The sequence below is a fragment of the Lepisosteus platostomus genome, chromosome 2 (assembly GCF_059453375.1).
Source record: "Lepisosteus platostomus isolate fLepPlt1 chromosome 2, fLepPlt1.hap1, whole genome shotgun sequence".
Classification (NCBI taxonomy): Eukaryota; Metazoa; Chordata; class Actinopteri; order Semionotiformes; family Lepisosteidae; genus Lepisosteus; species Lepisosteus platostomus.
Window position 1 is genome coordinate 16,076,723 of NC_142612.1, and position 13,750 is coordinate 16,090,472.

Here is a 13,750-nt window from a genome sequence, read left to right on the forward strand (position 1 = left end):
ACATGGGAGAGCAAAGATGAAATCCAAGTGCCGAGGCTCAAAGCCAAGTTCCTTCTGCAACACTTTTCTGCTGAACTGCATACGGTCCATGAAGAGGTCACCCCAAAGCTCAAAACGCACGGCATTCTTGCGGGATCCAAAGGCTGCCATTTCCTTAATTGGAAAACAAACACTGCTTCCACAAAACAAGAAAACAATCCAACTACTCCACCTACAGGCTGATCAAGGTGTCGCCCCTGCCAGGTAAGTATGTGGTAAGTATTACCACACTTTCTCACTGATATGCAATATCCTAAAATATGAAGTGGAAGTGGTCTACAGTTTCTGCAGTCATTTCTTTCTAAATGCAATGAAACACAGGGTGAGCATGTCAGCTTGTGGCTCAAAGTGTTGGGTTGATTTAAAATTTAATTTCACACACACCTCGTTGAAAAGATGAAAACATATGCAGCACACTGTTACTTTTTGTTTCCACAAAATAAAATGCTTTCAAGTTCTCTAGCATAACAGCTACTTCTTTCCTATACTTATTGCAATATTTGTGTGCGTCAGCTGTGAAACTGCATGTTGATTGGTGGAGGGCTAAAAGGGAATAAGGGTTACTCAGGGTAACAGACCATGGTGAAAGTAGGAGCTAACGGGTTCGGAGTTACAGGTTAAATAATAAAGAGTTTGTTCAAGTGTCACATGGTCGTCCTCCCCACCTCGCAACCTCTGCTCTTCAAATTCTGCCCTCCTTACTGTCCCCCAAGCCCGTCTACATTGTATGGGTGACAGTGCCTTCTCCTGTTATGCCCCCAAGCTCTGGAACTCTTTTCCCAAGGATATCACCCTCTCTAAACTCCTTCAAATCCAGACTCAAAACCCTCTTCTACAGAAAAGCCTTTACTTAACTGGTTCCATTCTTCACTCCTCTGCTCTTCTTAGTACCACCATCCATGTTCTCCTCTATATATTGTAATTATGTCTTATCTTGTGTATTCTCCTTATTTATTGTTATACTCTTCTCATTTATTGTTATTGTCATCCTGTAAAGCGCTTTGAGAAGCCACCTTTAAAGGCGCTATATAAAATAAAGTTTATCATTATTATTATTGTAGCATTTACAGGTTCTTTTCAGAACAAAGGACCAGTGGAGACGCGATTAACAAACCAAACATTAGCTTTATTCGTTAACAACCACACAAAAGATACACGCACATGAAGAGAATGACGGAACACGTACACATTTTAGGGTGGTAATTACTTAACAACACGCTATACTTTTACAAGACGACACAGGGCACTAGAACTACTAGGACATTATTTACACAGGTAGGGTCAGGCGCTGGTCATCGTGCTGACCCTCAGACTCTCCCCGGCTACCACTCCCAGCATGCCCAGCGGTACTACGAGCGCCTAGGGGCGCTTCCTCCTCACCACCAGGCGAGGGCGTTACATTATTATTATTACAAGAAACAAGATATCAGTACAGGAGATCAGTACTGGAACAAGGATGGATGAATTAATTCAATATTTGCTGAGTATCACTGTGACAGAGGGCTCCCTGTCACCGGCCACGGGCAGTGCTTTACATGATACAGGCGTTGAAACAACACGATAATCATTCTGTTAACCTGAACTACCGCTACAACCTATAACCTGCCTAACACTAACACCTGGCTAGTCGCCAGGGTGCACACACGGCAAAAATCCCCCTTCTGCTGCCTCTCTGGTCTGTGGCTGTTTATCGTGACTGCAACCATGTCTCAGTGTTTTTCCAGCCACTGGCTCACATTTAATAGTACTGTACATAAAATGTTTTTTTTTATCTCGGTCTGTATCTACAGCAGAGTAGGCAGCACTTTCATTTAGGTTTACCCTCATGCTGAAAAGAGATGCGAGAAACAACGGCTCGGGTGTGTAGCCTTTTTCAGCCAATAGGAAAGCACTTCGTATGTTTATATTGCACGCTTCACGGTGCTGTGAGGTCGTCGTGTTGTATTGCGTAGATATCTTGTGAATGCTTGACCGAGTTGCTGTAAGATTAGAAAGCGAATTGTGGAAAATAAGAAGGATTCAAAGATGTTTTTCCGGGAATTTTTTGTTTAGTCATTCCGCTTTGGAATGTTCCACTTTGGAATTAAACCAAGAATAAGCTTCTTTCTGCTCAAGCGTCCAAAGACTGCAGAGAGAGAAGGGGTGAGTGCCCGAGACAGTGCTGACTGGCTTTTGGGGGGGATTTCTTCCATGCACATTTAATCCAAATATTTAATTCAAATCCAAATATGTAGGTACATCACTTGTTTGAAAGAACGCATCGTGTCCTCCCAGAATGTTTCTAGTGTTTTGATAGGGTTTTTCACTTCAAAAATTGACAAATTCCCTTAAGCAGCTCTTTGTTTTGCAGCTGTGGATTATGACCAAACAAAAGCATGAAAGCACATGTACAGTACAAAAGACTGCTCATCATTTACACGTAATCGGCATTAAAAGGCATTGTTTTCCTTCCTTTTCAAAGTTCAAGTTGATTACAACATAGTTGAGGTCGATAAATAATCAAATGTAATAAATAAGTGAAAATAATTATGATGTATAGAACTTTTTTAAATAAAAATGTTCCTTCTGCCCAGCCTTACTGATCTCTTCTCCCTTGTTATTGTGTACACTTTTTATTTCTTGATTTCATATTTATTTCTGCAATTCATTTCTACAAAGGTTTCAATGTGGTAAGTTGTAAATGATGATTTGCTAAAATTTGGGAGTAAAGGACATCCTGTTTATTATTATTTATTGTTATTAATGATAATTTTTATTACTTTCAATTTTAAAATACTGTAACGCTTACGGCCGACAGGCACTGTGTAAGAGCCGGCGTACCAGAACAGGTGACATCACCGCCCTTCCCTGTGATAGCAGGACCACAGCTACTGGGCTGTGGAGAGATCTCTCTTTAGCTCACGGGGCTAGGTCACTGCAGAGAGACGCGGGAGTCCCGGGTTCGAGCTCCCGACGGTGGGGGGCCGACCTAATCCGGCAAGGGCGCCTGCCTGAGCCCCCGTTGCGTTACAATACCTTATTTTTATTAAATGTGTAACCTGTGTTAATGTTATGATTTATTATGTGTTAAAAGCTGATTAATAAACGTTTTCTAGTTAGATAATTAATTTCTAAGTTCTAACTAGTAAAATAAGGTTGGTGTGGGAGCTGATACTAGTAGTGTATGTGCAAATAGTGATCGGGAGAGGCCCCTTTCCAAGGTCTTAATTAGGACCCCCAGAAAGCTAGGGCCAGCCCTGTGTGTTAATAGGTTAACATGTAGCTGCTTTTTTTCTAGTTTTTTTTTTCCTACCTAGGAATAGTTTTTCTGTTTTCTAGGTAGGAATACATACTGTGGGCTAACCTTAGCGAGTCCTTTTTTATACAGTTAACTCTCTTAATACACCTGAGCTGTTTCTCTCTCTCTATAGGAAGTTGTTTAAAATATGTGATTAAAATATATAAAAATGTAAGATTTAATTTGGGCTTTATGTTTACAGTACATATTTAACATTTTATATATGTTAATAATATGAACATACATAAAATACATATAAACATACATAAAATGTAGACAAAATTATGTATTCCTCTTGTAGTTTTTGTATTTTGTTTTGTATTTTGTATTGTTGTTGATTGATGTAACAATAAGGTAACTAGGGATTTTCTACTACAAAGAGTAGTTTTAAAATAACGTTCAAGTAGGGAGCTGTGTCAGCATATGTAGGCTGCAAAGGAACAAGTAAAGATTTATTCCATCCTGGAAAGAGAAGAAGAAAAGAGACAATTTTTTGGCTGTGAAGCCCTCTTTGGGTGTTTTTTTCTTCTCTTCTCTGGCTGGAATGCAGGATGGGATAACATTTTCTCTTCTTTGGAGAACCAGCGAATCCACTTTAAATCTGCACAGTTTATCAGCACTTCTATTACACTCTCAGAGTTTATGCAATACATGGCTAGAGAAATTGCACCCAGTAGATGGGCAAAACTAACTGAAGCTTAAAAAATATTTAATGATTTTTGGTAGACACTGAGATGCCCTTAAATTGTTTATTTATTCACAGAAAGATTTATTAGGGCTTATGTTTTTATTAGTTACTATTTTTATAAAGCTTGTATTTTGTTCAAAGCTGTGAGTTTGGGTACAGGTGAAAATATGCTTTTATTACAGTGCACAGAGAATACAAACATAAAATGAAGTCTAACTCCAGAGCAGTGACTAAACTCTTTTAGGGCCCAACCAATGAATGATCCAGGCAGCTATTCTGCTTACTGATATAAATATTGTTTACTCTCACTCCCTATAGCAGTCAGCTGGTCTTTTCAACTTGATGTAATAAATTATACAGCATCTGTTCACACCTGGAGCACCTGGAGCCTGCCCTTCCTGGTTTTTAAAGGTCACCTGACTTGTTGTGTTTGTCTGACTGATCAGGTTGGCAGCAGGTTGTCGTTCAACACCCACAGACTATTCAAGATAAGGACCTCCATTTGCCCCTTTCATTGCCCTTCTATATGTGCTTAATTCTAAACTGAGTGGGGTGAAATTGCTTCATAAGTAAAAAAAGAAATCCTCTCTGTGTGAATTGAAGCTTGTAAGTTCAGTTTTAATGTGTTTGGCTTGTTTTATGTTTATGAAAATAAAACCATAGCACAAATTGGCCTTATTTTCATAAACAAGCCAACCAAATCATGAGTACCTGGTGGTATCTTACCTGAAAAACACACTCTTCCTCTGCTGAGCTGGGTGTCTCCTCCCACCACAAGAGTGATCAGAGGACAGTGAAGACTACTGTTTGTTTAGTTTTGCATTAATAATCCATCACTCCAACAAAAAAGAGACTTTGTTCTGGAAGTCTTATAAATGAGGCTTGTCGCTTCGTCCTTGTATTCTACTGTTGTCTGATGTCTTTATTTCTGGTATTTATAGTTCTATACTTCACCGTCCTCATGTTTCCAGAACAAGGATGAGCCTGTGCGAGTCTGGATGGATGGAGACTCCCCCTAACGTTCTTAAAGAACCCATTGTTATCCATATGAAGTTCATTTCTGTGTTCCTTGAAAAAGAAAATTTAAGGCTGGTCTTTCAAGTGTGTTTATGACATAGTTAAAAATTAGATTAAATCAATTCTTTGCCACAGTAGTCGTCGGTTTAAATTTTGAGGAACCAAGCAAGTAGCTTTGCTTTACACTATAATACATATCTACAGTCTTTCCATTAGCTGATTGAGAAATATCTTTCATCAAGGAGAGATAGTTCTTCCTCTCTAAAGCATCCAACACTGATCAAAAACAAAATTCCAAAATGTGTGTACAGCTGAGCTAGATACACTAGCTCTGAATGGCTTGATCTTGCTTGTGACTGTTCTTATGGCCTTAAAACCAACATAAAACAACAACGCAATTAAAAAAGGTTTGGAATTTTGCCATGTTCTTCATATTTGGATTCATTGATGGGTTAGTAAGGAATCTGGGTCTTTGTTGGCTTAGCTCCATTTTTTTCATATTCACAATTTGCCAGGTAGGCCTCTGGCGAGTTTAAAGATTTTTGTACGTTCCTGTCTTTTCCACTGTCTAGGTATTCATGTATTACTTAATGTGTGGAGTAACCAAAAAATGTAGCTGCAAGACAAGACTGTGCCGCACCCTTCATTTTCAGTCTGTGGATTTAATGTATGGGTTTTTGAGAAATAAAATGTTGAAACATCATCCAATTTTTCTTAGTAACTGCTTTACCCTTAGAGAAGGGAGAGGTGGAGAGAGAAAGAGAGAACAGAAGGGAGTTTATTTGCCATATTTACTGGGATTCTTAATTGCACCATTCTCTTGGGACATGTAAAATACAATAGACAATGCCGCACAATGTACAGAGTACGTTACAAAATGATAAATAATGACAGCCAGACCCAACCATCATGCAGTGCAGAGAGCAGTGGTGTTTTGAGTTCTGAGGAATTATGCAGTTACTGGAGCTGTTAATGATGTGCTCTGCTGTAGAGTAGAAGGTATTGTTAAGCCTAGTGATTCGTGCTTTAGTGCTGCGGTACCACTTGTCACAGTGGAGTATAGAACAGTTTGTCGGAACCCCCGCCTTCCCCCCTGGCCGGTCGGTCCGGAGCCTCAGGGTCCCAAAGCCCCAAGGCGGCGCATCCCTCGCTTTAGGTGTGTGAAAGTGTGTATTGGTTTGGAAGAGGACCATGTCTGCAGCGGGGTTGAGTGCGCTCTATTATAAACCTAGGGAATCGGGTAGTTACGGCGGTGCGGGAAGTCTGGTGAGGGCCGCGAGATCCTGGGGTGTGAGCGGCGCCTGCCGCGGCCGGGTGGCCGAGTGGTTGTCCGGCCAGGCTGCTTATACGCTGCACAAGCCGAAATGGACTGGCAGTGGCAGGCCGACTTGGTGGACATGAGAGAACACCGCAAGTTCAACGATGGTTTCTGTTACATCTTAACGTGTATAGACATGCTGTCTAAATACGCTTGGGCCGTGCCGCTGAAAACCAAGACTGGAGGGGCCGTGACAGGCGCCTTCTGAAAAATACTGCAAGAGGGGCGTGCTCCTAAAAAGCTAAAAACGGATGAGGGTAAAGAATTTCATAACAGGACCTTCCAAAATTTTCTCAAATGTGAGAATATTGAACATTTCGTTACAGCCAGCGATGTGAAGGCTAGCGTGGTCGAGAGGTTTAACAGAACTATTAAAACAAAAATGTGGAGGTACCTGACACACAAAAAACACCTTTCGATATATCGACGTCCTTTCAGATCTTATTTACGCTTATAACCATAGTTACCACACGACTATTAAACAAACCCCGGCTTCTGTTACATCCGACAACTCCCTTGAGGTGTGGAGAACGGTCTATGACGAGCACTTTAAGAGAAAACCGTCAAAGTTTTCATTTAATGTGGGTGATCGCGTGCGAGTGTCCAAAATAAAGGGAGTGTTTGAGAATGGATATGAACAGACCTTCACAGATTAAATTTTCATTGTCAAAGAGCGGACCTCGGACCTATTACAAACTGCAGGACTACGCAGGCGACGACATTAAGGGCTCCTTCTATGCAGAAGAGCTACAGAAGATAAACCCTGATGTTGAGAACGTCTACCGCATCCAAACGATTTTAGCAGCCAGGGGTCGTGGCAAAAACAAACCACTTTTGGTAAAGTGGCGCGGCTGGAGCGATAAATTCAATAGTTGAGTAAAGTCTTCCGAGGTCCGAGACATATAGAGGTGGTGAAAAATGAACCCCAATGGTTTCTATGTGATGCTGGCCAGTAATTCATCCTCAAAGATGTTTCCAAAGAACACCAACGCGTGCTTCACAGAGCATCTGGCAAAGGCGAATGACCTGGACGGGAGCTGGGAAGTGGGCCTGGCCGAGCTGCACTATCCGCATTCACTAAACACTTTTGATGAAGACGAAGTTTTTCTGTTCGTCAGCGATGAGCTCAAGACTATATGGACCTGTACCTTACCGAGAGGGTACTACAGCAACATCGAGCAGCTCTTGCATGAAATGAAAAGGGCTGAGGAAAAATCCAAGTTAATGGCTGTTAGTCTTAAATACAACCCCATTAGCCAGTCGGTAAGGATTGTTAGTGATAAACGGTTTGTTATACAGGTGCATAACCGCCTGGCGAGGATGTTGGGTTTCAAATCGGGTGTCGGGGGTGTAAAATCACTGCACCCCGTCGATATGACTGGCGGATTTAACACCATGTATATATACACCGATACATAGAACACCAGTTAATAGGCGACGTTTGCGCACCGCTTTTGCGTTGTGCGCCCTTCAGAGGCGTGGATGGTGAATTCGTCACAGTATTGTACAACAAACCCCATTACGTGCCGGTGAGCATTGACCATTTTAACAACATCACTATTGAAATAAAGACGGATCAAAACGAACACGTGTCATTTGCATTTGGAGAGGTCATTGTCAAGCTGCATTTCAGACCTGTGAAAGTGACAAACATCTAAAAGGATGACGGTCATCAAGAGCTACGGGGATCCTTCTGTCTATACGCACTACTACAAACAACAGGCTGGTTATGGATTACCAGGATTTTCAGGGCTACTGGTTCAGTACGGCGCGGGTATCGGGGGGTATTTTCAGAGCGCTATTTGGAAAAGCCATGCCTTTTCTGAAACGCGGGTTTGAAATAGCTAAGCCGCACATGGCATCGGCAGCTAAAAACATCGCCAAAGACGTGGTCAGAAACGTGACAAGCGCTGTCATGTCTAAAGTGGCTGCACATCAGCAGGAAGGTTCGGGTCTAGCATACATCCGCAGGGGTGTCAAGAGAAAAAGACAGACGTCATCATCTCACCGTTGGGGGCCTCCGAAACCTGATAAAAGAACGGCTAAGCGCAGACAGTCAACTCATAAAAGCTTCAGGTCGACCAAGAAGGGCGTGACACACCGCAATCAACGAGACACGAAACGAGACATATTTTAAATATGGCTTTTGTTCACGGCGGGTCTGCAGAATGCGCCAAGTCGGAGCTGGACATATTTCAATTAGCACCTACCCAAACAAGCATCGAGAAAAGCTTTTACATAGAAGTTCCACCCCTCACGGCCCTAACGGAAAACGCACCTCTGGAGTTCTACGTCGCAGGCAACGGAGAAGATTATTTAGATTTAAACAACACCCTGCTCTATTTGACCTGTAAAATAACGGAAGCAGACGGTCGGGACATTGATGCGGCAGCTCGTGTGAGTCTGGTGAATTACCCCATCGCAGCCATCTTCAGCCAGGTTGACATCACCGTAGGAGACTGATTGATCAGCCAGAGCAACAACTGCTATCCTTACAGAGCCTTTATATAGTCTGTCCTGAACTACGGTGAAGAGACGCTGAAGACGCAGTATTCAACAGGGCTCTTTTACAAAGACACAGCCGGGCAACACGAGTCCACAATTTTGGATGGTCCCAATCAGGGGTTCCGAAAAAGAGCATCATACACGACGCAAAGCCGAAAACTGGAGCTCCTGGGTCACATTCACACAGCCCTGTTTTTTCAGGACAAACTACTACTGAATGGCATAGACCTGAAAATAAAACTCACGCGCAACAGAGATGCTTCTGCTTAACAAACAACGGCGGAGAACACAAACTGAGCGTACTCTGCATCTTTGTTTGTGAAAAGAGTCAGAGTGTCACCCGGTTACACATTGTTCGCTTTCAACCTCAGCCCCGATGAAGAGTGCACAGGGCATTATTCACTTATCAAAACGGGTAATCTGAGAGCTGAAATACGCTTTGCACTACCGCTACCCACTACAGTTAACATGGTTGTGTACGCTCTGTTCGACAACGTGATAGAGCTGGATATGAGATGTCAAGTCATTTACGACTTCAGCTAAAAAGCACGGGAGGCCACACAACCTGCACATAAAGATGAACACCAAACAGCTGGAAGACATTCAAACCTGAGACTGCTCCACCCGAGACAGTTTTCTAGGTGTGTTCCCCAGTGATGTCCTACCGCGCGAGAGACTGGCGCGGCGCCCTCTGAGTTTAATAGTTAATACTCACCCACACGACCACCCCGGTGAACACTGGCTTGCTATTTACTTACCCGACGACGAGGGCGCAGAATTTTTTGACTCCTACGGATTTTCACCCAAAGCCTTTTTTTTTCCCAAGAACATTCTTGATTTCTTAAACAGAAATGCTAATTCCATATTTTACAGCAACAGACAATTGCAAGATTCTTCTGCGGTGACCTGCGGTCTACATTGCGTCTTTTTTCTATACCATAGATGTAAAGGTTTATCTTTTAGAAACATTTTAGAACTTTATTCTACGAATGCAATCCAGAATGACCGCATGGTGGAAATGTTTCTGAAAGACCGACGCCGTGTGAGACGGAGACCCCTGTACCCTTTTAAGCAATTTGAAAATACGAATGTTCAATTATGCGGGTGTTTAGGACAATTTAAAATATGTCATAAATGTTAATCGACCGTCTAAAATAAAAATGAAATCGAACAATTTTGACGTCTGTGTGGTTATTTAAAAAGAACACAAAACATTAATTAAAATCAGTACAATATTTTTATTATACATTCACTGTTATAGCGCTCAAGCTTTTTTTAATACATATTACATCCAAGCCAATTTATTACAAACATTTTTAACTATATTGCTCATGCTTTTTAATATACATTTCAAGTCATTTATCACAAACACACATACCCAGAGAAAAAATGTTACAAAGACAACCATGTGGGTCTAGGTATTAATGATCATCTCCTTTCAGCGGTTATCTTAGAGACCGGGTCGACCGTCGACAACTCTACCGGTTGTTTTAAAGTTTTGACCGACGCTGCACACCCCAGCCGGGCAGCCTTGAGTTTTTCAAGTAGCTCTCGGTTACCAGCGTTGGCTAGCAAGGTGCCCGGCACATTGATTTCTGCCATAGCCTCCATGAACACATCCCAACCTTTTGGCTTCTTACCGACCACAACTGCTTGCTGCTGCGTGAGAGCCCTGACAAGATCAATCATGTGAGACCCCTCAACGGGTGCCCACTTGTACACAAATTCCCCTTTTTCATTCCAGGCTATTAATGGTTCGTTGCGGGCCATGGTCTTTAACAATATCTCTGCATTTCTCCGGAACCGCTGAGACACGCTGTCCAAAATATATGCAAAGTCAGCGTCGCTCGATGATGGCGGTTGTGCTAACGTGCGTGATAGCTCGGCGGCTGCATTTTCCGGTAGTATAACAGTTAAAGTCCCCTTTTCGGAAGTCTCCTGGCGTACTAATGTCAAATACCGTTGTAACACCTGACTGTACAATTTCATTTTTTCATATTTGGCCAGATGCGAGTTCTGAAGAATGTCTCGCATTTCATCATCCAACCGACAGATTGTTATTTTTCTTACATCGCTTTCGAACCCAGACCGCTCTCGGAGTCGATCGAGCTGTTTCTGAGGTACCAGGTACATTTTTTCAGCGTGCTCCATTATTGACGTTGTAGAAGCCCCGTAATCAGTGGTACTGCAATACTCAACAGGGTCCCGATAAAACCGCCGGACTGGTTCACCAAGAGTCTCTTTCTTTTAAGAGAAAGACCCTTTCGACTCAAAGTCTTTATAAGCTTACACTTTCTCTTCAGGGTCCCAAACTGCTTAGCCGATAACGGTATGTTCCCTTTCAAGGTATTCAAGGCGATTTCAGCTATGGCCTGTAAAAGATCATTTGTAGCCCCGCAGAGAATAGCTTTCCGCTGATTGGGGGCGGCTTTTACCAGAAAATGTAAGAGAGTCAGGTTTCTCCGAACGCGTGAAGACATGACGACGCCCCGAACGTGTTTTTTCGACTGAGTCTGTGGTTGCGAGATCACCGACTTTTAGATTTTTTAAATACATAAGCCATGGGTACATCTGGAGGGAAAAGACCTGTTCGCAAGCGATAGTCATCTGGGGTATCGGCATTTAAATCCACCAACAAGTAACCGAAAGGTTTTTTAGTAGTGTCATCGATCGCTTCCAAAAAAAATTTGGCTTTACCGGGGTACGTCTGCCGGGACAGGGTTGTAATCTGTAGTTTATCTCTAGGGTTTTTAAACAGCACCGTGTACTTTGTATTTAACGCGATGGTTCTACTTTTCCGGCCTTGACAAAACACATTTTGGACGATATACATGATGCTGAGGTTTCGGTGGTGTACGTATTTGGTAAAAGCTTTTTCTATCTCATTATTTTCACACGCAGACTCCATCAAATCATCAACTATAATCAAATTTACTCTACCCGGCGGCAGTAGCTGGTCATCGGAAAACGACGTCGGTACTCCTTCTATAAACTGAATGTATGGAAATTTCACAAGCAACTCAGCGTATAGAGGTTGCCAGCAGCTGTAACACCAGACTGTTTTCGGGTTTACGAGTCATAACGGTATCACCGTTCTCCAAGAGTTGTTTTATAAAATAACTTTTACCGCAATTCGAGGGTCCGGACAAAATGCATGAAAAAGGGTGTTTTAACCTGACATCCATCGTGTTAACATCCGTAGGGCAACGATGTCAAATTTTCTTGCAGCACCCGCTTGTCGTACACCACCTTCTGGGTTTTCTTTAAGTTCCGGGTCTCAATGCGCCACTCCTTTTTAACATGCACGATCATCGGCTGTTGAATAGAAATGTGTTTAAATTCCCGGCACTCTGCATAAGGGTTAACGCCATAGTCAAAAACCAAGTTCCGCAGACTCTCAAAGTTAACTTTTTCACAATTGTTCACATTGAGCGTAATGCCTTTCACCTTTAAACAGGCTTTCCCGCCAGACAGCTTATACCCGTACGACTTGGGTCCTGTTGGCACAAACTCGGTGATGTGTTGTCCAGCAGCGATTTCGCTGGTCAGCTCACCCACATAGTCACCCAGCCCCGGATTCCACTCACCCTCCCGGCTCACAAAGATAACGGAATTTGTGTCGTGGTACAGACAGCAGCCTTGCAAAGCATTTAGCAGATTGTATAATTCCAAGCGGGCATTGGCAGTTGTAAAGCTAGTGATGAAAATGTTAGTGTTTGAATGGCCTGTATAGTGGTGTTTAGTGTGTTTCCACGTAACACAGGCTTTGTTTTCATCGATAAACTCGCAGGCTGACACCTCATGATATGGCGTAAATAAGTACCTGAACAATTCATCGGGGTTTCTCACAATGGTGGTCTGTGGTAAGTTGTGTCTTTGCCCATACTTGCCCCACAAACTGTTCAAGGCAATTTTTGAAAGCTGTCTTTTGGCCGGATTCTTTTTAATGTTGCCGGGGTCTAGCCGGACACCCTCTTTTTCATAATATTCGCTGATATATCTTTGTTGTCTCGCGACATCTGTACACCACTCTGGAAACCCCGAAGGTTCCTGTTTCCCTTTCAGATGTAGTTTGATGTAGTCAGAAAAAAGATCGTGTGAGGCCTTTTCGAAATGCCAAATTTCGTCAATTTTACACACTCTATACCCCAGATCTAAGGCCATCTGTAATTCAGGGGTGCACCAGACACCAGTCAAGGCGCGATCTTCATCACTGTACTCACAGGGAGTGGTCTGTTTTGTTTCAGCACACGTATGACACAGTGTGAAAAACAGTTTTTTGTCAATTTTGGTTGGAAGAACTGGAAAGTACAAATGTCTGGGTGGGTAAACTTTCACCTTCGCTAAAATGAAATACCATTTTATATCTCCAAAGTTGTTATATATTATTTGGGGGTGCCCCAGTGGGTATTTTTTAGTTTTGTTCACAAACGGATACACACTGGTGAAATCATAATAATGATTTTTTTCACCGGGCTGCGCTGTGTAATGCAAACAAATCGCATTTGTTCTCCCCCCAAAAAGCGAATCGCGCGGTTGCAGAGGCTCTTTTAACTGCGCAGCTGTTAGAAATTTACCCAAGTCTCCATTTTCAACAAGCATGTCTCTGAACTCGTGCTCCCACAAAACACGCACGTTAAAACCTCTCATTTTGAGAAAATTTATTTTCACCATCGTCTTTCTGTACAACCAACCAAAAGTAGTGTTTGTCAGCGGATTAAAATCGTTTTCACAATAACAAAGGCTCCAACCGTGAAAAAAGCAACCGTTGAACTCAAAGGCTGGATTTTAATGGGCTCTGTGTGTTCGATGTGCATAAGCCACTGAATGCTGGGTGTAGAAAATTGTTTTTGCTGGCGGTGGTAATTGTCATGGGGTAGCAACGCTATCGTCTCTTCCTGTAAAA

General features: G+C 42.6%; 1 protein-coding gene across 5 annotated transcripts in view; it reads left to right on the forward strand.

Annotated features, from left to right (window-relative positions):
* The first annotated feature begins 1,919 nt into the window (after positions 1–1,919).
* Positions 1,920–13,750, forward strand: part of LOC148676030 (nectin-3-like) — a 47,951-nt gene continuing 36,120 nt past the window's right edge. The window contains exon 1 of one of the 5 annotated variants that reach the window (XM_088600545.1): positions 1,920–2,181. The gene's annotated coding sequence lies outside the window, so the exon portion shown is untranslated. The remainder of the gene's footprint in view (positions 2,182–13,750) is intronic. The other 4 variants (XM_088600555.1, XM_088600584.1, XM_088600593.1 and 1 more) reach the window with 4 other exon arrangements.